Consider the following 22498-nt stretch of genomic DNA (forward strand, 5'->3'; position numbering starts at 1 on the left):
ATCAACTCCTTTACCTGTTACCCAACATGCCCGTTTAACCACATGTAACAAATATGATTGAAAATAAATCATGGCATCCAAAAGTCAATGGTTCAAATGTTAAAGCTGTATAAACTATAAAGTCATTCAAAATTAAATTGAAAGCCAGAATACTAATTATGATTATCTAAATTTTTTGAAGTCATTTAAGACCTTTTAAGTGTTTGTCAATTTAAAAGCTAAAATAATATTATAATAAAGCTACTGTTTTTATGAAAATGTCTACAAAACTCAAACTTGTGGACCATTTCAAGTCCAAAACTAAAGATTCAAAATTAATTGTTTTCTACTATTCAGCAACTCATAACCGACGAGCATGTGGTCACAAATTGGAAGCATTAGTTGCAAAATTTATATTATCAACAGTTACAAGAAAGACGCAATATAGGGTTGTTAAACATGTCTTGTTCGCCGGTCCAACCCGACACGAACCTTAAATTTAATACGAACCCAAACCCGGCCCGACCTGAAATCGAAAATTGTGTTAACACATGAACCCAAACACAACACACGAATTTGAGGTTTGACCCAAATCCGGACAGACCTAATCACCAATTCACAAAACTAATGGCAAATACAGGAAGGACTATAATATGGTGGCAAAACCACAACACTAATTGTTCATGATATTCAAAAAAGCCTTTTCTGTGCAAGTTTAAAGAAGGGGAATCAGAAACTAAAGCCACACTCAAAATTAATTTTTTTGATTGATTCTCAATCTTCACCATACAATCATTTGCCAAAATCAAGATCGAATAAGTATATTAGAAAGGAATAAAAATTGACCTTCGGAAGAGATTCTATTTACATTGGAAGCTATGCATTTCTTTTTCTTTAAGAAATGAAAGATTTTAGTTTGTGTGAAGCCTGAACTGATACATAGCAGCCAGTCTATACATTTGCATGCATTCAATCTCCATCCTACACATAACATAACAAACACCCTTTTCGATCTCATACACATATAATCAATATGTAACAACCACCAACCGTATAACATACCTTCGCAAAAAGGGACGGCCTAGTGTAAATTAATCTGTCCACGAGTCGACATGATTTGGCCTAACAAACTCAATGGCTACTGGTGCAGCTATGGGTTCTATGTGAGAGATTCTCGAGTTGTCAGTGATCATTCCCTACATGATATATTCAGTTATTGTATAATAGCTTAACGATTGTGTAACAGACTTTATAAATTTACAGTAAAGAGACATTTTTTGGGTTTATCATCGTAACATGAATCAAATGTGTATGGTTTTATTCGGTTGTTTAAAAACAGTTTAAATATGGAAAAAAATTAAAAATAATTATTCAGTTTAAAACCGAACCAAATTCTTATTCGGGTTTTGGTTGCCTTTGAACCATACTTAATTCGGTTCGGTTCGTTTTTGTTTTCACCCAAATAAAATTCCAAACTGAGTAACTCAAACATAATACTTAACACACCCCTAAAGACCATTCATGCTACCCACATGTGAATAGTGAGAACCGAACTCAAGCTCAAGCTTGAAAAACAACTCACGACTCATGAGCAAAAGCTCGAGCTTAAAAATGAGCCCAAAATAAACCGAGCTATCGTAAGTTGAACGAACCGCCGTCGAGCTTTAAAAATAACTTCATTTAAGAGCAAATATTTTTCAGATCGTGTCTACGCATAATAGTTAAAGCTAAGATCCCAAATTTACTCATAGATCAATCGATGTCGTTGCACTTGTCGTTATCATAGTTTCAATATTATTATTTATATCATTTCCTAGGACCACCGGAGACTCTTTTTCCGTCACGCCATATGCTTTTCATTCATCTTTTGAAAACAAAAATTACACAAACCTTCAATCATACTAATGAAACTATAATTGTATCCAAATAACAATAAAAATAAATGGAAATGAAAGAAAAAAAAGAGTATATGTGAAAAAGGAAGGTCTGCATGTGCAACCATAGCATTTCGCTCAGCTATGTTCATCTACGTTCTTGAACCGTTTATTTATTTTATTAACGAACGGATATGAACTGTATACAATCATATTCAAAATGAACAAACACGAATAAAAAAAATCTGTTCGTTTATGTGTCCCTGTCCGCTCATTTTTTTTTGTTAAGTTAAACAAACAAACATGAGCATGTCTCATTTGTGTTCGTTCGGTTTGTTTACACGCCCAAAAATAATGATATGCAATGAAAATTTAAAGCCTGGATTATCCTTACTATCAGTGTCAAAACAACAAGATTGAAATAAATCAATAATCACTTACAAGTCAAACTTTTGTTTCTTCCTATTCCTCCTGATTTTGTTGATGCTTAGTTATAATTGATGATGGAGCTAGGTTAACAATTATTTTAAACATAATTCATTATCAAGGTTTAACCCTATTATATATAGGGGATGGATCTTGCGAGAAGTGCGAGAAGTGCGAGAAGTGAAGTTATAACTCCATTAATCCCTAATTTCACTCCCTTTCATATGATGTTACATACATATATGTAGATTGGTTGTATTTATGTCTTAATTACACATTCAAACCTACCTACAAACATATAAATGTACCGAGCCACATTCAAACATATGTACCTACACACATACAAACATACATACACATATACAAACATACGTACCTACACACATATATATGCACCTACACAACGCACCTACACATAAAAAAGGGAGTGAGATCAGGGATTAATAGAGTTACACCTTCACTTCTCGCACTTCTCACTGTAAAAAAACTTCTGAAATGATCCAATACCATTATATATATATATAAAAGATTCAATACACTAATGCTTATCGTACAAATACGTACGCGAATTCCGTTTTTCACGAATCGATCCATGAAATCACATCCTCTCGGAATCGTCAATACATATCCAATCAATCATTGATTCACCGAAAAAAACATTTTTGGATGGTTAATCGATCATTTTTTCACTTTTTTTCACAAAGACGGTTTTTGAGCGTTTAACGAGCGTTTAATGAGCGTTTAAGGTTTTGTGAGCGTTTTAGGTTTTTGCCTTTGAGCGTCTCGCGTACCTACCGTACGTTAAGCATTAGCGTACAGTAACTGCACCCCCTATATATATATATACTATATTAAAATGTATATAGGAAGGGCAAAACCGTCTTTTACCTAAAACTCATAAAATTAAGAGTTATACACGTGTTTATGCATGATGTACAAATTAAACGGGCGGGATTTCAATGGGTACCTCCATCTGGTTAAAATTCAAATGCCGCTCTCTAAAAAACCCACTGCATGCAGCCCTCTGTTGTCCTCTCCGTGACCTGCAAACCCTATCGGTGTCTAGGGCGATGGGTGGCGGCAGGTAAGATGACCCGACCAGAAGCTCAACATCCGCCTCCATCGTCGTCAATTCAATAGAGCCCAGCTTAACAACACGTTTCAATTTCACTAAGATTTTCTTTTACGTGGCAGATTATGGAATCATATATTTCGCTCCGAACTCCTATGCTTTTGGTGTATTTGAGAATCTGCTCTTTCTAAACTGAGGTACGAATTGATGCTTTCTTTGGTCACTACGATTAGGTTCTTCGATTGCCGGAGTTGTTATTAACTCATAATTTTTATAGAGCATGTATATACAAATTAGTTTAGAAAGAGCCACATTATTGTTGGGTTAAATTTAGGGCAATAAGGAACAGACAGCTGTTTTTTAGGTGCGATGAATACAAAATTATTGAACTATTGTTTTGACTTACTCATGTGTGCTATTGATATCGTTTGGTTAGTTAATGTTGAGGATAAAGTTCCGGTGATATTATTATTATTATTATTATTATTATTATTATTATTATTATTAATTTTATGGATATGGATTGGTTATAATATGCATTATGTTACTTACCAAAGCTCATGTTCACGAACCGCTGAAAATATTATTATTATTATTATTATTATTATTATTATTATTATTGTAATAACTTTTAATATTTGTGCTTTGCTAATAATTTATCTTGTGTAACTTATAGGTTCCTGGAAAAAGAAGTGATTGGCTGAGTTTGGGACTGTCACACGGTGTATCAAACAACGCGAGTGAACATGTATTGTTAAGTCAGTTTGTAACTCTTTGATTTATTGGTGATTTGATTATCAAATCATCGCTGTTGTTAATCGGTAACAACAATGATCGTAGTAGGGAGGATTTCTGATAAAAAGAAAGCATCCGAATAACAAATCCGTTTCACATGTGAGTTTCACTTTCTCATCATTGTTAATATTTGATAATTTTTATTCATTTTATATTTCATAATTTGTTGTTAACCCAAAATGTGCATTTTGGAACTTGCTAATACTGTGTTTTGCAGGTAATTCCCTAATCTTGTTGATGCCAACAAAGTCATTTGTGCGCAGTTTTAAACGTGTGGTTGTGTACTTTCATGAAATCTCAAGGTTTGTTAGTATTTGTGTAGCTTTTATGTCAAATGTAAAAGTACAAAAAATAAATTGTCTTATATTAAACATAACTGGTAAATAAACAAGTGAAAAATGGATAGAGCATATGATACCCCAACATAACATATTTGTTTAAATAGATGTCATTGAAGTTGAGTTAAAACTAGAATGAACTGAAATTAGGCTATGAGCTGTTAATTTTATACTTTCAAGTAACTCAACTAAATGGGTCAGTTTGTATGAGTAAATGGCTGGTCAACGTGTGTTAGTTTTGTTTATAATGGATCAAATGGGTCAGTTAAATCTTGGAACTGTAATGCGCATTGGTTATAAATTGCACGCATATTGTGCTGATGCGGCGATGTGATACTAAGGCGCATCGCTGCGTATGATGCGTTGTGTGGTTCCTATAGTTTTTTTTTTGTCTAAGTGTCTTATTTTTTACATGTGGCTATTGGTTATCATCTGTATCGAATGTGGGCAATCATTATTGGTGTTAGTGTTTTATTTTTTGTATTTTGTTTATTGATTTTAGTCTACAGTTGTATACTTTAGGATTACCTATGTTTGGTATTTGATTGTAGACCCTAAATTAGTTTGTTTTAGTAACTACTTTGTGATTATGTGGCTATTGCAGATGTAATAACTATTAGTTCAGATAGACAAAGAGTGCCCGAGTATGTTCGCCCTCAAGGTAAAAAGAATGAATGTTTATTTTCGTATTGTTTAACATAGTGCCAACTCACGTTCCGAAAGGTTAATTGGAATTAATTTTTTTAATAGTATACATGTGATGTCAATTTTGTTTCTACTTGTTATTAATTTCGCGATTATATATCTATTTAGTAGTTCCACACCATCTTTTGGGCACAATTAGCCTTATAGTTGAGTTTACTGCAAATAATTTTAGGGATTACACGAATCCTGTGAGTTTTTCTCCTATGTGTATACATATAAAGCGTGTGTCTATCAATTGATTCTTAGTTTGGTGGGTTCATTGAGATTGTTGATTGTGTATTATTTGAACTGCCATATCAGTCTTTACATCTTTGTATTGAAAGTATAAAATTGCTTCTAATGTTGCTATTTGCTATCAAATGGTAAAACCATCCAGTTATGCAATTTGATTGATCTTAATATTGTTGATTTAGGGTTAATGATGATATTTTTGTTCTTAGTTAAATATGCGATGGGTTGGGTTGATGACTAACAGTACCAATTAAGAAATCAAAGTTTGATGATAAAATGAAGATCACATACAGAGATTTTCTAATAATACTTGATTGTTTATTTGATTTCTTGGAAAGTAAATTAATAATAGTGTAAAATGGGAATAATAAGTTCATATAATTGGATTTCACAAGATGGAATATTATGGAAATTATAGGAAATAAAAGTTTAAACCAGAGTCGTAAGTTTGCCTATCGTATCAGTTTTTTGGTTTAGTGATAGAAAATTACCCTAAATGGCTACTTTCTTAAGACAGGAGTTGGTTACTTTTTATGCAATTTGGGATTAGGTTTGTAAACCAACCGAAAGTTTGTTAACTGTTCGGCAAGAAGTTCGTTTATTTAATACACGAATGGATACGAACAAAATATTTCTTTCGTTAAGTTAAATTAAGATCGGAGTTGGTTACCTTTTATGCAATTTCTGATTTGTTTATCTTGCATTTGATGGAGCTGAAGCCTTTGCGAGACATCAGGAAAGTTGCACAATCATGTTTGATTCATCATACATACAGATTTTAGAAATATTATTTAAAGTATCTTTGTGTTTATAATCTTTACTTATTGCAGTGTTCTGATTGTTTCTGCATTTACATTGTTTAGGGGTTTGAAACCATGGATAATAGTCATTTCATTACTCCTGAAAACATTGAGAAATTAAAGCAAGCAAAGGAAGCAAATCAAGTTCAGGTATGCTGGATCTGACAGTTTGTTTAAGATTGAATTGATAATTTTTGGCTTCTGTAATGTGCCATTTTAGGACTTTGTTTCGGTTCACAATATTGGACGTTGTTTAGGCTGTCAGGCGTGCAGACCAGCGTGCGGGCTGCCAGCGCGTGCAAACCAGCGCGCGTACGCTGCCCACGCAAGCAGACCAGCGCGCGCGGGCAGTCAGCGCGTGCAGACCAGCGCGCGCAGGCTGCAAGCGCGTGCAGTCCAGCACGCAAACTGCCAAAAAATAAAAATGAAACCGAATTGAAATAAAAATTTTGAACAGAAACGAAACAAAAAAAAAAGACGAAACCCAAAAAAATCTGAAACCAAACATAAATTAAAAACTTAGCCCGATGGGGTTATTCCAACTGTATTAGGATATCTTTCCAAGCTTCAAAAATTGTAAGTTATGTAAATATCCTCTGAGCTTCTAAGAAACTTATAATTCATTATTTTGTTCAAGAAACTTATTAGTTAAATAATAAATATGTTACCCTCAAGATCAAGGGATAATTCATTCCTAAAACTAATAGAATTTTGTTTATGTTCATTGCAGGGATATCATAGCAATACGTTTTAATATTGTTATTGAACCCTTTGTTGATTTATGTATTCTGTACTTTTGAAGCAAAGACTCCAACAACTTTTTGACTAGGCCTATCCCATTTCATCTAATGGTGCTCTTGATCAACTTGGAACAATTGGTGAGTTTTGAGTTTTCAAATGATAGTTTAATGCAACTTTAACATGAATTCTTGAAATACATTGTATTTTCCGGTTGACAGCTCACAGTTTTGTTGGAAATCTTGGCTTGTGTTGAACAAATATTAATCAGTTGTGCAGTAATGGTGGAGGTTTAGCTGGCTCACATTCTACTGGTACGTTATGTATATATATATGCATGATATTGCTTTCTTAATTGTTGTTTATAATGTTTTATTCACTTAAATCACAATTTATGTTTATATTATTCTAGTTTTTCTAAGAATAGTTTGTTTTTTCATTTACCAACCAAATTTAAAATTTGTTTGTTAATGATGACCAGTGGATACTCGAGCTTTCAAGTTACGTGTTTAGAAAGAGCTTTCAAGTCGTATGAGGCCTAAACAAGTCATAATTAAAAATTGTGAAACCTTAGTGCCGTATTTGCTTTGAGTGTTGACTACATGCTAGGTTGGCTATATGTAAACGTTAGACTTTCTGATAGTAACATGTCACATGATTAAAATAAACAAACCAACATTAACAATGAATATGGTTGTTTTGCACTATCTTGATGTTTATTGTTGCTTTGTAGCACATGAAACTTGAACGAATTGTAAATTATACGTGAGAAACCTTACCGTAACACGTGTTTTTTTATCATAAACGAGTATTATGTTGTAACTTGTTGGCTCTGCCGAATAACGCGGGCACCAACTGGTATATATATATATATATATATATATATATATACATATATATATATATATATATAATATCATACTCAAATTAAAGAGAATAAATTGCTCATTTTTATGGTGTAATTATTTTACAAAAGTATTAACGTATGAAAAAGTTATGGCTGTTTATGAGATTCCTTATTTTACCTCATAACTTATAACTTGTAGGTTATAAGTTATAATGTGAAAGTTAAGTTTTGTGAATGTATAAGTCATAAGTCACAACTTTGTAACTTATAACTTATGGCTTTTATAAGTCATAAGGAGGTAAAATAAGAAATTCTAAACACCCTTTTAAGTTTCCCTTATTTCAATAGTATGTAGTATAGATATAAGACCATCCGTAGTCCAACTTTGAACGCGGCGTTTTGGTGTATAACACCGGGGGCACAACCCCCCCCGGCGGTTTGGGACTTTTTTAAGCGTTATACACATAACGTGTAAATGGCTCCAATATAAAAAAAACTAGCCGTTAATTAACAGTCGGGAGCCGTTGGAATTAAAAAAAAAATACATTATTTTCTATATATTAAACCAACTCATCCCCAATCGCAACTCATCAAACTTATTTTCTATATTTCACCCCCCGTTTCAAAGGAGCATATATCGAACGAGATCGTACCGAAGCCAACAACCGGTTGATGGCGGATTACTTCTGCGACTCGCCGAGATACAAGAACCCGAAGACCTTTAAGCGTCGCTTTCGGATGTCTAAAAATTTATTTATGCGCATTACCAATGATTTGGAGCGTGAGCTTGATTACTTTAAGCAAAAGCCGGATGGTCGAGGGGCGCTAGGATTCACGGCTATTCAGGAGGTTACGTCAGCCGTACGCGTGCTCACCTACGGAAACACAGCCGACATCAACGACGAGTATTTAAAGATGGCCGATAAAACAACTCGGGACACCTTGGAGTATTTCTGTTACGGTACGTTTTTTTTAAATACTTATATCACTTGTTTACTTTAATTAATTATTTTATAAAGGTTATGTAAAATATAGGAATATTGAAACTATATGGACCACATTATTTGAGAGAGCCCAACTGGAACGATCTACAACGTCTTTACGAGGCACATACAAGGGTGCATGGTTTTCCCCGCATGATAAGGATTGTAGATTGCATGCATTGGGAATGGGCTTATTGTCCAACTGCATGGCGAGGTTGATGTGCTTAAAGTAGTCAAATAATTTATTAACTAAAATTACGCTAAACTAGACACTAAGTAATACTCTAGACTCTTAAACTACTAACCGACAAGTGTACCGGTCGACTCTAGTATAGCTAAGTAAGTCCAGATATCGAACCCACGAGACTCTTTAAATTACGAAACTAGCAAATAAGACTCAACTACAAGACACGACTATTTAATAATAATATTTGAGAGGGAATTTAATACTAATAATTAACTAATGATTACTTAAATTAACTAGTAATAAAACTAATAATAAAATATTAAAACCTAACCCTAATTATTATAATAATAATAAAACATAATCATAACCTTAAACTTAATTAATTAATTAAACTTAAACCTTAACCCTAATTACTTTCAACTAATAAACAATTTAGAAAACTTTGATTAATTCAGATGATAAAGATAACTACCTAGGCTAGAATCCCCAAAATTACGGTTATTAATTAAATGGAAAACTCAAGTTATGGAACTGAGATCATAAAATAGACCCTTGACAGAAAACCCGAACATGACCCTTGAATTTCAAGAAGACGCCCATGGATTTCTAACAAGTTTTAAGACTCACTAGTTTATTAATTAAACTTCCTTACGGTTATTTTATAACTTATGTCTAAGTATCTTTATGACGAAAACCTACCTTACAGCGCGGAATTCAAAGATAGCCAAGCAGACTCAATTAACTTAATAGACTAAGCTGACAATCAAACCTAGACGGACTCCTTACGAAGAACTAAATCTAGCAATCCTGACAACCAAAGATCTATTAATAGTCTATCACCTTACAGCTTTTTAGACTAGCAGCTCACTTTTACCTGTTTACTTGATTTTATTGTTTCTATGATCTTATTCGAATTCAATCACAAACTAGTCAAGAACACACAGTAAATGACCTAACAAAACCCTATCCTATGAAACAATCAACAAGGGCAATGTGAAACAATAAATTCAAGTAAACAAAACCAAGCAATCAAACGCATCAATCAAATCAAACTTAGCAATTTACTTAGAACATAAAATCCATAACGAAACGAAATCCAAATAAAAATCAAACCGAACCAAGGTTCATCACGACCTAGTTAGTTTATAGAATTTAGCCTAGCATCTTAAAGCCTAAATCAAACAAAGTAATAAAAACTGAAAACATGGTGAAATAATAAAGAACGAAAGATTAAAGGCGATAAAACCCGTATTCTTCGATCTTAAACGTTTAGCTCTTCACCGGATGTTCTCTTGCCTTCAAAATCACCACAAAACTCGTAAGATAGCTCCAAGAACTCTTTATTTCGGCTGGTGGCTTCAGGTTATGTTCAGGTTTAAGTTAAAGATGTTTAAATACCCAAAACAGGCCCAACAAGTGATAAAAAACGAAATTAAAAAAATCCTCAAGCTTTGCCTAGGCACCGCGCAACGGGATATAAGCACCCCTCCGCGCGGCGCGGCGTGCTCCACCAAGGGCTGACCGGCCTGGTCTGACCGGTTCTCTGTTCTGACCTACCTGACGTGTTCCGGATCTCTGTTTCGGCTCTTTTTAGCTCGTTTTTCATCCTTTTTTATCACGATCAACTCCCGGAACCTACGAAACATAAAAGTGTTAGTAGTATACAAATCTTGACTAAAAATGAATAAAAACAATTAAAATATTAAATAAAATATACACGGGAAACATAAACATTTAGCATTATATCAAATATCACCACACTTATTCTTTTTTTCGTTCCTGAAAAGTTCGATGCAGTTGGATCAGAATCGGAAAATTACAATCTAACAAACATATAGGTTAATTTTTAAAGCTCAGAAAAATGCAAAAAGCGCGATCACCGATATTGTTGTCCACTTAAACCCATGCCTTAATATTTACCGGGACAAATAAGATCCGGCAATAATAGTACTCAGTGGTTTACACAATTAAGACCCGCTTATTTTCAGTTTTTACCGGACCAGACCACCCCAACTTGACTTAAACCTCAAAATTAGCAGATTAAAAATTTTTGTTGCTCTATTTTTTCATGAATAGTTAAAACGATCAAGGGTATTGTTTATTCACCTAGTTTAAGCATCAAAGTCTACTAAGCAGCCATTAGATACGATTAAGGTTCAATTAATTAATAGCTAGTGCTCCCCACAACATGACATACTCCCGTTATCAAGCAATACCCCGAACCCATCACCATCAAATTGCCCTTTCATTCTCAAGGCTGAGCCTACCGACACATCCCAAGTTAAGTGCGTTTTCTTTTATTTATCTCATATTATTAGTAGTTTGAAAAACCAATTTCCGATAAATATCATCATCACCAACTTTAACGCAAAAAACTAGATTCAAGGGACATTATTAAAACATTTTTCAAAATTTTTTTTATTTTATTTTGTTTTTTTAAAGCATAAACTCTATTTAAACTACGACTCAAATATCCTATCCCCACACTTAAATTTTGCATTGTCCTCAATGCAAGGATAAGGACGACTTAAAATAAAAATAAAATTAAAATAAAGACGGACTACAAAAAACTAAAAACTAAAAAATTAAAAACAAAAGCAAAATTAAAAGGCTAATAAGCTAGATAAAGGAAAAGACTTAGCTGGTAATATGCGCATGAACATTGATGCTAAAGTCTTCTTCCATGAATGCCCTCCAACTACGAACATGCTCAGCAAATGGTAACTCTTTCTCTCTCACACGAACGCAAGTGGCCAAACAAAACAAACATCATATCTAAAGATATATCTTATCATAATGATAGATATTATGCAATTAAAGTGTTTCACATCAACCGACAAATATATAAAACATGAATAATTAGTAGAAAATAATAAATATAAAGTATACGGCTCGGCTGCTCCATCCCCACATTTATCTTTTTCAATGTACTCTTCCTTGGGGATCGTCTCTCTAACTCACTCAATCTTTATTTTACCTAGCGAAACTCAAAAATACAAAAACAAAGAAGAACTACAAAAAACTACGTTAGTGACTCGAGAAAATATACAAACTTCGCGAAACCTTCCCACACTTGAACTTAATCAGGAGGTTTCTCCTTTATCTGGACCCTATCTAACCCGTTTAGTTCCACCCGGAATTTATCAAACATTAATATATCAACGATGGAACCGCAAAATATTAAATTAGAATTAAAAGTCAGTAACGGGTCAGACCACCTATATTTAAACTTACCTGGCAAGAGCCGAATGCGTTGTAAGTATCGAGAAGACTGGTCGTGTTTGACATGCAAAGGTTTTTTAATTCCTTTAGACCATCTTCTAAAGTATACGCAACTTCGGTTTTTAGGTAACCTATCATCCTTGACCTTCTCCCGTGATTTTAATTCCCGATAAGCATTCAAAACACAGTCCACGGGCCGGCAATAATGTTCTTCCTCTAACACCACATCCTCATCTACACTGTCCTCTACAAGTAGGGTCTCGAAAAACACAACATCCTCATTAACGTCCAATGTACCCCCCTCGTCATACTCTGACAATCCATCCAACTCCAGATCAAGGAATTCATCTTCCTCACTCAATTCATTCACAACCTCTTCCTCAACGCCAAACATTAACTCAAGTGAATCCCCCAAATCCACGTCATCCTCTATCTCTTCTTCCTTCACTAACACTGATAAGCAGCCCACTTTTCTTCGTTTATCTCATCATCAGAGTCACTGTAACAACCTGCAAAATCAACAACGCATACCTGTGTGTCATGAGGTGGGACTTTATCAGCCACTCGTGTCTCCGTATATGAAATGTTCTCCTCTGAATCATCTATATACTCAATGATTAGCTCTTTCCCTTATTCTGGAAACATCGGGAACAACTCGCCCAACTGATTCATGTATCCCAAATAGTTTCCTTCCGCATCATACTTATAACCAGGTGTCGGTTGTTCCTCCAACTGCACACTCTCCTCTTCGGTTTCGCGAATAAGTTCGCTATCCGACTCGTACACGCATTGGAGATCTGCTTTGACCCTTCTTCCACCTTTGTTAGTATTCCAGAGATTTCTTTAAATGCATCTTGGAGACCTGCAAAAACAGATAGTTGATTTCTTAGCATGGCATCATGTTCAGCTAATGTTTGTTGGTATTGGGCATCCTTCTCTAATAATCGGGTCAACAACTCCTCGATCTTATTCAAATACTCCTCAGAACCCCTGTTGGGGTTGCTTTTGGAATGTTGACCATACTCTTGCCCTTGTTTGTATTGATATCCCTGATCCGGTTCGTTATAAAAATATGACGGGGGACCCTGTGAAAGATAAGATTGTTGCTGCGCATAGGGGTTAGTACAATAATATGAACATCTATGAGTTAAATGAAGACCACCACACGTATCACAATTAGGGTGAGCACTATAGTATGGACATTTAATGGTAAAGTGAGGACCGTCACAAATTTCACACATAATTACAAGAATTTAAATAAGCAAAAGACATAGACAATTAAACATCTACGACTCAAAGCAAAAAAAAAAAAAAAAAAAACGTAAAAATCTAATTAACTAAAACCATAAAAACTCAAGAGCAAAAAACATTATAGCACGTATATAGCAAGTAAGTCCAACCAGAGCTAATAACGCAATCGCTAAGAGTCCCCGGCAACGGCGCCAAAAACTTGATGTGCTTAAAGTAGTCAAATAATTTATTAACTAAAATTACGCTAAATTAGACACTAAGTAATACTCTAGACTCTTAAACTACTAACCGGCAAGTGTACCGGTCGACTCTAGTATAGCTAAGTAAGTCCAGATATCGAACCCACGAGACTCTTTAAATTACGAAACTAGCAAATAAGACTCAACTACAAGACACGACTATTTATTAATAATATTTGAGGGGGAATTTAATACTAATAATTAAAACTTAATAATAATTAACTAATGATTACATAAATTAACTAATAATAAAACTAATAATAAAATATTAAAACCTAACCCTAATTATTATAATAATAATAATAAAACATAATCATAACCTTAAACTTAATTAATTAATTAAACTTAAACCTTAACCCTAATTACTTTCAACTAATAAACAATTTAGAAAACTTTGATAAATTCAGACGATGAAGATAACTACCTAGGCTAGAATCCCCAAAGTTACGGTTATTAATTAAATGGAAAAATCAAGTTATGGAACTTAGATCATAAAATAGACCCTTGACAGAAAACCAGAACAGGACCCTTGAATTTCAAGAAGACGCCTATGGATTTCTAACAAGTTTTAAGACTCACCAGTTTATTAATTAAACTTCCTTACGGTTATTTTATAACTTATGTCTAAGTATCTTTATGACGAAAACCTACCTTACAGCGCGGAATCCAAAGATAGCCAAGCAGACTCAATGAACTTAATAGACTAAGCTGACAATCAAACCTAGACGGACTCCTTACGAAGAACTAAATTGTAACGATTCCGGCAAATCCAGGTATACCCTAGCCGGTATATACTATTTACGTGTCATTTAAATATTGATTATATGAGTTATAGTACGTATATACGAGTATATATGATTCATAGTATGAATCATACTCAATTATATAGTGAATCGCATTGGAATTACGATCAACCAATGATCGGTTATTGAAACCCGAACGGATCGGGAATTACATTATAGACGAAGTATATAATGTTTAGTGATATTTACGAAGTATTAATGCTTCGGGATAAGTAAATTATAGCACAGAAAGAGAATTTCGATTTATTAGTACGTCGGTACGATAAACGAAACCTTTAACATCAAACCAAGCAAGAGACGATCGATCAAACCGAAAAAGATGCATAAATACCGACAATATGATGTTTTAATGTTATGGTTTGAGTTTTTAAAGTTTTTAAATCAGTTTTAGGTAAATTTTATTTTTAACCCGAAAAACAACCATTTTAGGCTCGTTTTAAGCCGAATTACGAGTTTAAACGAGAAACGAACTGAACCAGATTATCCACAACATTATCCGGATTTCGTAATCCGAATATGTGGCTTAGAATGGATTTGTGGGACCCACCCCCCACCCATATGGTGGACCGATCGGTCCCTTTACTTCCATAATCAATTCATTTTTCTTTTTTCTACACGTCAAACTCTCTCAATCTTTCAAACCTTCAAACATTCAATCCAAAAACCTTTGATCCAAACCAAGAACACAAGGTATAACGCATGTTTTAATGTCTAAATCTTGTTTCCAACTTCATGATCTTGAGAAAAGGAAGTTTCAAATGAAAAATGGGTGAAAACCCGAGTTGAAACCGATTCTCGCATGATCAAGTGATGTATACAAGTTATACAAAGGATCTTGATCCAAGTGATGAGTTAAAAGAGTTTATAACGAATTTTTACGGTTGAAATCTTGTAAAATGAGTTTCTATGTGAAAGACGGGCGAAAACCCGAGATGAAACCGACTCTTGCATGATCAAGAGATGTATACATGTTATACAAGGGATCTTGGTCCAAGAAATGAGTAAAAAGAGTCGAGAACGGATTTTTACGGTTAAAACCTTTGTTTTTACATAAAAACCGACACTATGAAAGAAATGGTTTGATTGTTGGTATAGTTTGCTTGGTATAGTGTTATTGTGCTTGTAAGTGTTGTGTCTAGCGGCTAGCAAAGGCTAGAAACCGAGATCCTTGCGATCTAAAGCTAGAAAACACAAGATAGTTCGGTTTTCGTGTGGTTATGAAATTTGGACAGATTGTAGCACGCTTAGAGTCGGGTCACGAAATTTCACAGAGATGATCTACACATGAAAATATGAGATCTGTGAATTTTTGGTAATTTTTGGATAAAAGATGAATATTTGGTGAATTTAATGCTCGGTTTTGGCCAAAAATGGTGAAAAATAGCTAAACTTGATGAAAAATTCTGAAAAATTTAGGATAAGCTTTTTATAACATATAAAAGTCACACACAAAATTTGAGCTCAGTTGGAAAAGTCTAAAGGGGCTTTTCGGTGAAACGAGTTCTAGGGCTTTTTAGCTCGGTTTTGGGTGAAAATGGCTTGAAAAATGAGTTTTAAATTCTGGAAAAATTCCAGGGAGTTATGAGGATGGCAAGGATCATCCCAGAAAATTTGGGATTTTTCTAAAGTGTTTTGGTATTTTTGACATATTTAGTGTATTAAAAAGGTTTAAAAATAGATAAATAAATGTAAATATAGGAAAATAAATCTGGAAATTTTGTAAAATTTTCTTTCTGTCAAAATAAGTTTTGTGCAAAATTTCAAGACCCGAGACTAAACGGGTAATTATTTGTGCTAAAATGAACATAAAAACAAATATTTAAAGCTTAAAACGTGTAAACCGGCAAAACTCGCATAAGCGAGCTGACTGGTATATAAAAACCTAAAAATGGACTATTTTCATAAATCTAAGTAAATTAAGTAAAAATAAATCATCCGAAAATAATTCGGATGATTTGGGTAATTTTACCCGATTTTACTGTTTCCGGCACATAAATGACGGAAACGGGCCCCGCGGCCAAACGGGGTGTCCAACCGAGCTCTAATTTCATCACTGTAACTAAAATAACAGTCAAACACCATTTTTGGGTTAAGTGTGAATAAACTCATTTTTGAAACTAAAAACGAATAACCGTGCTAGGCACGCAAATCAAGGAAAACATAAAAATGATAATTTTGACCGTCCGACTCTAAGTAATGACACAATCTGAGTCCTTAGGAGTGTCACGGGGTTAACATTGTCCCCGGATCGAGTACAGTACTGGGTTAACAATGTCCCCAGATGTACCGATTAATAAGGATTTAGTTTATGGGAATTATATAGTAACGACTAGATATTATATTACAGATCCAGGCACGTAGCTGTTCATTGTATTACCCACAGACTCACAAAAAGGTGAGTTTTCACGAGCCCCTTTTAATGAACTGTTTTAAATATTTTCCCGGGGCGGAAAGCATGATTGTGTTAAATTTCTAAGTACATACCGATCGTATGGAAACACTTGTATATTTTTATATATATATATGGTATGATGCATAGAATAGAAAATTTGTTTATCGGGTGGAATTGTTCTGGGGTAACTTAGTTCCCAGAGGGTTATTGGATATATTTCTGGGTTAACAGTGTCCCTAGAGGTTATTGGATATTGTTATGGGTTAACAGTGTCCCCAGAGGGTATTTGATATGCGCTGGGTTAACAGTGTCCCCAGGGGTTATTGATATGTACTGGGTTAACAGTGTCCCCAGGGGTTATTGATATGTACTGGGTTAACAGTGTCCCCAGGGGTTATTGGATATGTTCTGGGTTAACAGTGTCCCCAGGGGTCGTTTAATGTGTTTTTGGGTTAATAGAGTTTTCATTAACGGGCTTAGCATAATTTCATCATTAACATATGATTTTTATACTGATCTATGGTTTATTTAAATTAGTGAAACTCACCAACTATTCGTAGTTGACCCGTTTTCTTTACATGCTTTCTAGGTATGCCCAGGTTGGAATGATTGATATGTGCTTAACTATCTGTGCTACCTGTTGGAAGCTTGCTGCTCTGTATTTTGTAATGAATATATATTAATGTCTTATTGGTAATATATGTGTGTAACACCTAGACAGTAACGCAACTCGCAACAATGTAATATGTTATAAATTAATGTAGTGGTATTTTCTTTATAAGTAATGCTGTTGATATCAGATGTGTCTGTTGCATCCCGTGTACGTTTCCGCTGCGGTTACGGGGTGTTACAGAACTTGGTATCAGAGCCATTGGTTATAAAGATTTAGGACGTCTTTAAAAGATACCTAAAATATAACCAGTAGCTCAAGTATTATAGGATCTGAATATCAACTAATAATATATTGTGACGAGATCGGGATGAACTTGGATGGACAAGTGGGTTATTATGGTCCGGAACATAATAACAGACTTGTCTGCACGAGGGAATTCAATGGAAGTCACGGGGGACTTAAATAGGTAAAATTGGCAACATATGTGTAAATGTATAATAATATTATTATGTGGCAAAATTGTATAAGTAAGTGCATGATTAATTTAATTATGAATTACACTATGAAAAGGGACTATATGTTTGTTAACTTGTGTGCAGGTAAAAATGGCAAGAACACCTAGTGTGTCGACGGAAGAGGACCCGGAAGAGGTCAGTTCCGGGGCCTCTGGAAGCCCAAGTTTAGCACCCAGCTCCGAGCCTTCAGAGGCTAGTCATAGTGCCTCTAGACAGACCACCTCAGCTAGGAGTGCTAGTTTACCCTCCCCTGCTAGGGTTACCAGATCTCCTACACCACCCGCACCACAGACCGCCACGATTCCCCCCAGACACGGTCCCCGCCTCACGGCGCGGATCAGTGCCCCGTATGTCCCGCCCACCGTTACCCCACCCAGATCCACATACCACCGGGGCGAGTCTTCCCGCCCCCAACCCGAGCCTGCGACCCTACCTGTGTGGGGTCTTCCAAGGCAGGAGCGGGACTTGGCGGCCTGGCTACGTGTGCTCACCGAACAGGTGAACGAGCACTCTGCCGCCCTGGTCGTGGGGGTACAGAGGCGGACGTACCTCGGGGACTGCATACTGGATCACCAGTATGCTATTGACCAGTTAAAGAGGGAGTGCTCATACTCCCACTGGTTGATCGGCCAGATGGAAACCCGAATCCGGGTTATGGTGGCGGTGTTGGTGGTGCTGGTGGCGGTGTTGGTGGGGTTGGTTTACCACCGGGTGTAGATGCGTTAGATGGTAGAATTTTGAACCGCTTTTTGATACTCCGTGTAAGTAGTTAGTGGTGATACTAACACGGAGTGAATCTTGTTTAGTTATAGTACAACCACTGGCCCCTAGGGTGGGTCTCTTGTAGGGCATATCACTATAGATACTTTTGGGTATCATTCAAGCACTGACCCCTTTGCGGGTTATGTCGAGATGATACCGACATAGGGCCCTTGTAATAAAACTAGTTATGTAATGTTGACTGAAAGTATGTAAACTGATGGTTGTGTAATATGAATCAATGTTTACTAATGAATGAAATATGTATTGTGTTTTATGTTTTGAGATGGTATTAATTATATATATTTCTTTGATGATTGTGTAGAATGGCACCGAAACGATCCACGAAAATATCGGAAGTAGATGTGAGCCGTTTGATTGCTCAACAGTTGGAGGCGGCGATACCGGATATAGTATCGCGCATCGCCGCCAGTATTAATAACTCAACCAATCCAACCCCTCCGAGCAATCAAACGCCCATAAATAATGGCGGGGAACATAATGCTAATCCTCCACCTACTGATAACACGATTCCGAGTAATGACACACCGCCTACGGTGGTCGCTACAGACAGTAATGGCCCTATACCTACCGTAGAGACCAACCGCACTGGACCATCCAGGGGTTGTTCAATCAAGGACTTTATGTTATGCAAGCCTTTAGAGTTTAACGGGTCGGAAGGACCGAATGGGTTAGTGAAATGGATAGAGAAAATAGAATCAGTGGTGAATATCAGCAACTGTCCCGAGGATTGTGTCGTTAAGTACGCCACCTGTACGTTCACAGACCATGCTTTGACATGGTGGAACACCATAGTACAAACTCGAGGTCAGGCGGCGACAAACCGCATGACCTGGGCAGAGCTTAAGGATCTTGTTTTGAAACATTTCTGCCCAAAGAATGAATTGCAGAAACTGGAACATGAGTTGTGGAACCTAGAGATGCAGGGGGCGGACCACTTGGGATATACCAACCGGTTTAATGAACTGTCACGATTAGTGCCGTGGTTGGTCACCCCAGAGTCAAAGAGGGTGGAACGTTATATTTGGGGACTTACTTCCGTAGTGAGGAGTATAGTTAACGCGGGAGGACACCAGACGTATGAGGGGGCAGTGACACAGGCCGGTATTGTCACGTATGATTTCTTAAGGAGTGGATCGCTAAAGGCGACAGGAGAGTCGGCTGGAGGAAAGCGAGGTACGTATGACAATAGGATCCGGGAGAAGCAACAAGGTAAACGTGCTAGACCCACTGCCCAGAACTACGCCATGACTAGTTCGGGCGGAAGGCAAGAACCGCAGAGGGGAACGTTTCCTAAATGTGGGAAATGTGGTTACCACCATGGTGGCGTGTGCAAAGAGGTGGTGTGCCACCGGTGTGGCAGGTTTGGGCACTATGCACCCAGTTGTAGGACAAACTTGAACAACCTGAACCGTCAACCGCAACCTATCCGTGCGCAATCATTTAGGAACCAACCAACCCAACAGCAAAACCCCCAAGGAAACCAATTGGTGACCACCAGCCGTGCTTGCTACGAATGCGGTAGCACAGATCACTTCAAGAAAAACTGTCCGAAGCTGAATCAAGGAAGAAATGGGCGGCAACCCGCGGGTCAGGCATCGTCGTCCAACCCGGCGAGAAGCCGAGCTTTCGTGATAGGGGCGAGCGAAGCACGTCAGGACCCCAGCGTAGTGACAGGTACATTCCTTGTTTCTGACCATTACGCTTCTGTATTATTTGATACGGGTGCTGATAGAAGTTTCGTCTCCGTTAAATTCCTGTCATTAGCAAACATGCCGGTTAGTGAATCCATAGAACCCTATACCGTAGAAGTTGCTAACGGTAAGACCATGATAGTCAATCGAATTGTTCGGAATTGTCCTTTTATTCTAAACGAACAATCCTTCCTGATTGACTTGTTACCTGTAGAACTGGGTAGTTTTGATGTGATAGTGGGAATGGATTGGTTAGCACGCAACAAGGTAGAGATAAATTGTGAAAAGAAACTCGTCAAAATCCGGGTGTCGGATGACGAAGAAGTGTTAGTGCAGGGTGATAAATCGGGCAATATGATGCCATTTATATCTCACCTCAAGGCGCTAAAATATATGCGTCAGGGATGTGTGGCGTATCTAGCGAGCCTGACGGCCACTGATTCTGAGGAAAAACGAGTGGACGATATTCCCGTGGTACGCGAATTTCCACAAGTTTTCCCAGAAGAACTTCCTGGATTACCGCCAACCCGACAAGTCGAATTCAGAATCGACTTATTACCTCAAGCCGGCCCTGTTGCTAAGGCCCCTTACAGACTTGCACCGTCCGAAATGCAAGAACTATCCAAACAGTTGCAGGAATTGTTGGATAAGGGGTTTATACGTCCCAGTTATTCCCCGTGGGGTGCACCTGTACTATTTGTGAAAAAGAAGGACGGAAGCCTTCGAATGTGCATTGACTACAGGGAATTGAACAAATTAACCATCAAAAATAGGTATCCTCTTCCCCGAATCGATGATTTGTTCGACCAACTACAAGGTGCGAGCTATTTCTCAAAAATTGATCTTAGATCGGGATACCACCAAGTTAGAATTCAAGAGGAGGATATCCCAAAAACCGCGTTTCGGACTCGCTACGGCCACTATGAATTTTTAGTTATGCCTTTTGGGCTAACAAATGCGCCAGCGGTATTCATGGATCTCATGAACCGAGTCTGTAAACCCTACCTCGACAAATTCGTCATTGTATTTATTGACGATATTTTGATATATTCAAAAAGTAAAGAAGAACATGAGCGACATTTGAGGTTAATTTTGGAGCTTTTGGATCAGGAGAAGTTGTATGCAAAATTCTCCAAGTGTAACTTCTGGTTACAAGAGGTGCAATTCCTCGGTCACGTTATAAACCACCAAGGAATACACGTTGATCCGAGTAAAGTTGAAGCAATTAAGGATTGGCAAGCGCCTAAATCTCCGAAGGAAATCCGCCAATTCTTAGGCTTAGCTGGATACTATCGTCGATTTATAGAAAACTTTTCCAGCATCGCCCAACCTTTAACCCTCCTGACTCAAAAGGATCGGAAATATGAATGGGGTGAAGAGCAGGAAGCGGCGTTTCAAACGCTAAAGCAAAGGTTGTGTCAAGCAACAATCTTAAGTCTCCCCGACGGAGACGATGGATTTGTTGTATATTGTGACGCATCCCGTAAAGGGTTAGGATGTGTGTTAATGCAAAATAAAAAGGTCATAGCCTATGCGTCTCGACAGTTAAAAGTTCATGAGAAAAACTACACTACTCATGACTTGGAACTGGGAGCAGTCATCTTTGCACTTAAAATCTGGAGACACTATCTCTACGGTACAATGTGCACCATATTCACTGATCATAAAAGTTTGCAACACATATTCGATCAGAAAGAACTGAATATGAGACAACGAAGATGGGTCGAGTTGCTGAGTGACTATGACTGTGACATTCGATATCACCCCGGCAAGGCTAACGTCGTAGCCGATGCCTTGAGTAGGAAGGATCGGGTTAAACCATTGCGAGTGCGGGCGTTGGGAATGATAGTCCAGTCAAACCTTTCGGATTTGATTCAAGTCGCTCAACGCGAGGCGTTGAAAGAGGACCAATTGGATAAATAAGGACTTTACGGGAATGAGAAGAATTTCGAACAGCGTGTGGACGAAATTCTCTATTTCAAAAATCGGATTTGGATCCCGACCCTCCATGACC

The sequence above is a fragment of the Bidens hawaiensis genome, unplaced genomic scaffold (assembly GCF_021521415.1).
Source record: "Bidens hawaiensis isolate Kalapana, Puna unplaced genomic scaffold, B.hawaiensis_p1.1 tig00018130_1, whole genome shotgun sequence".
NCBI lineage: Eukaryota > Viridiplantae > Streptophyta > Magnoliopsida > Asterales > Asteraceae > Bidens > Bidens hawaiensis.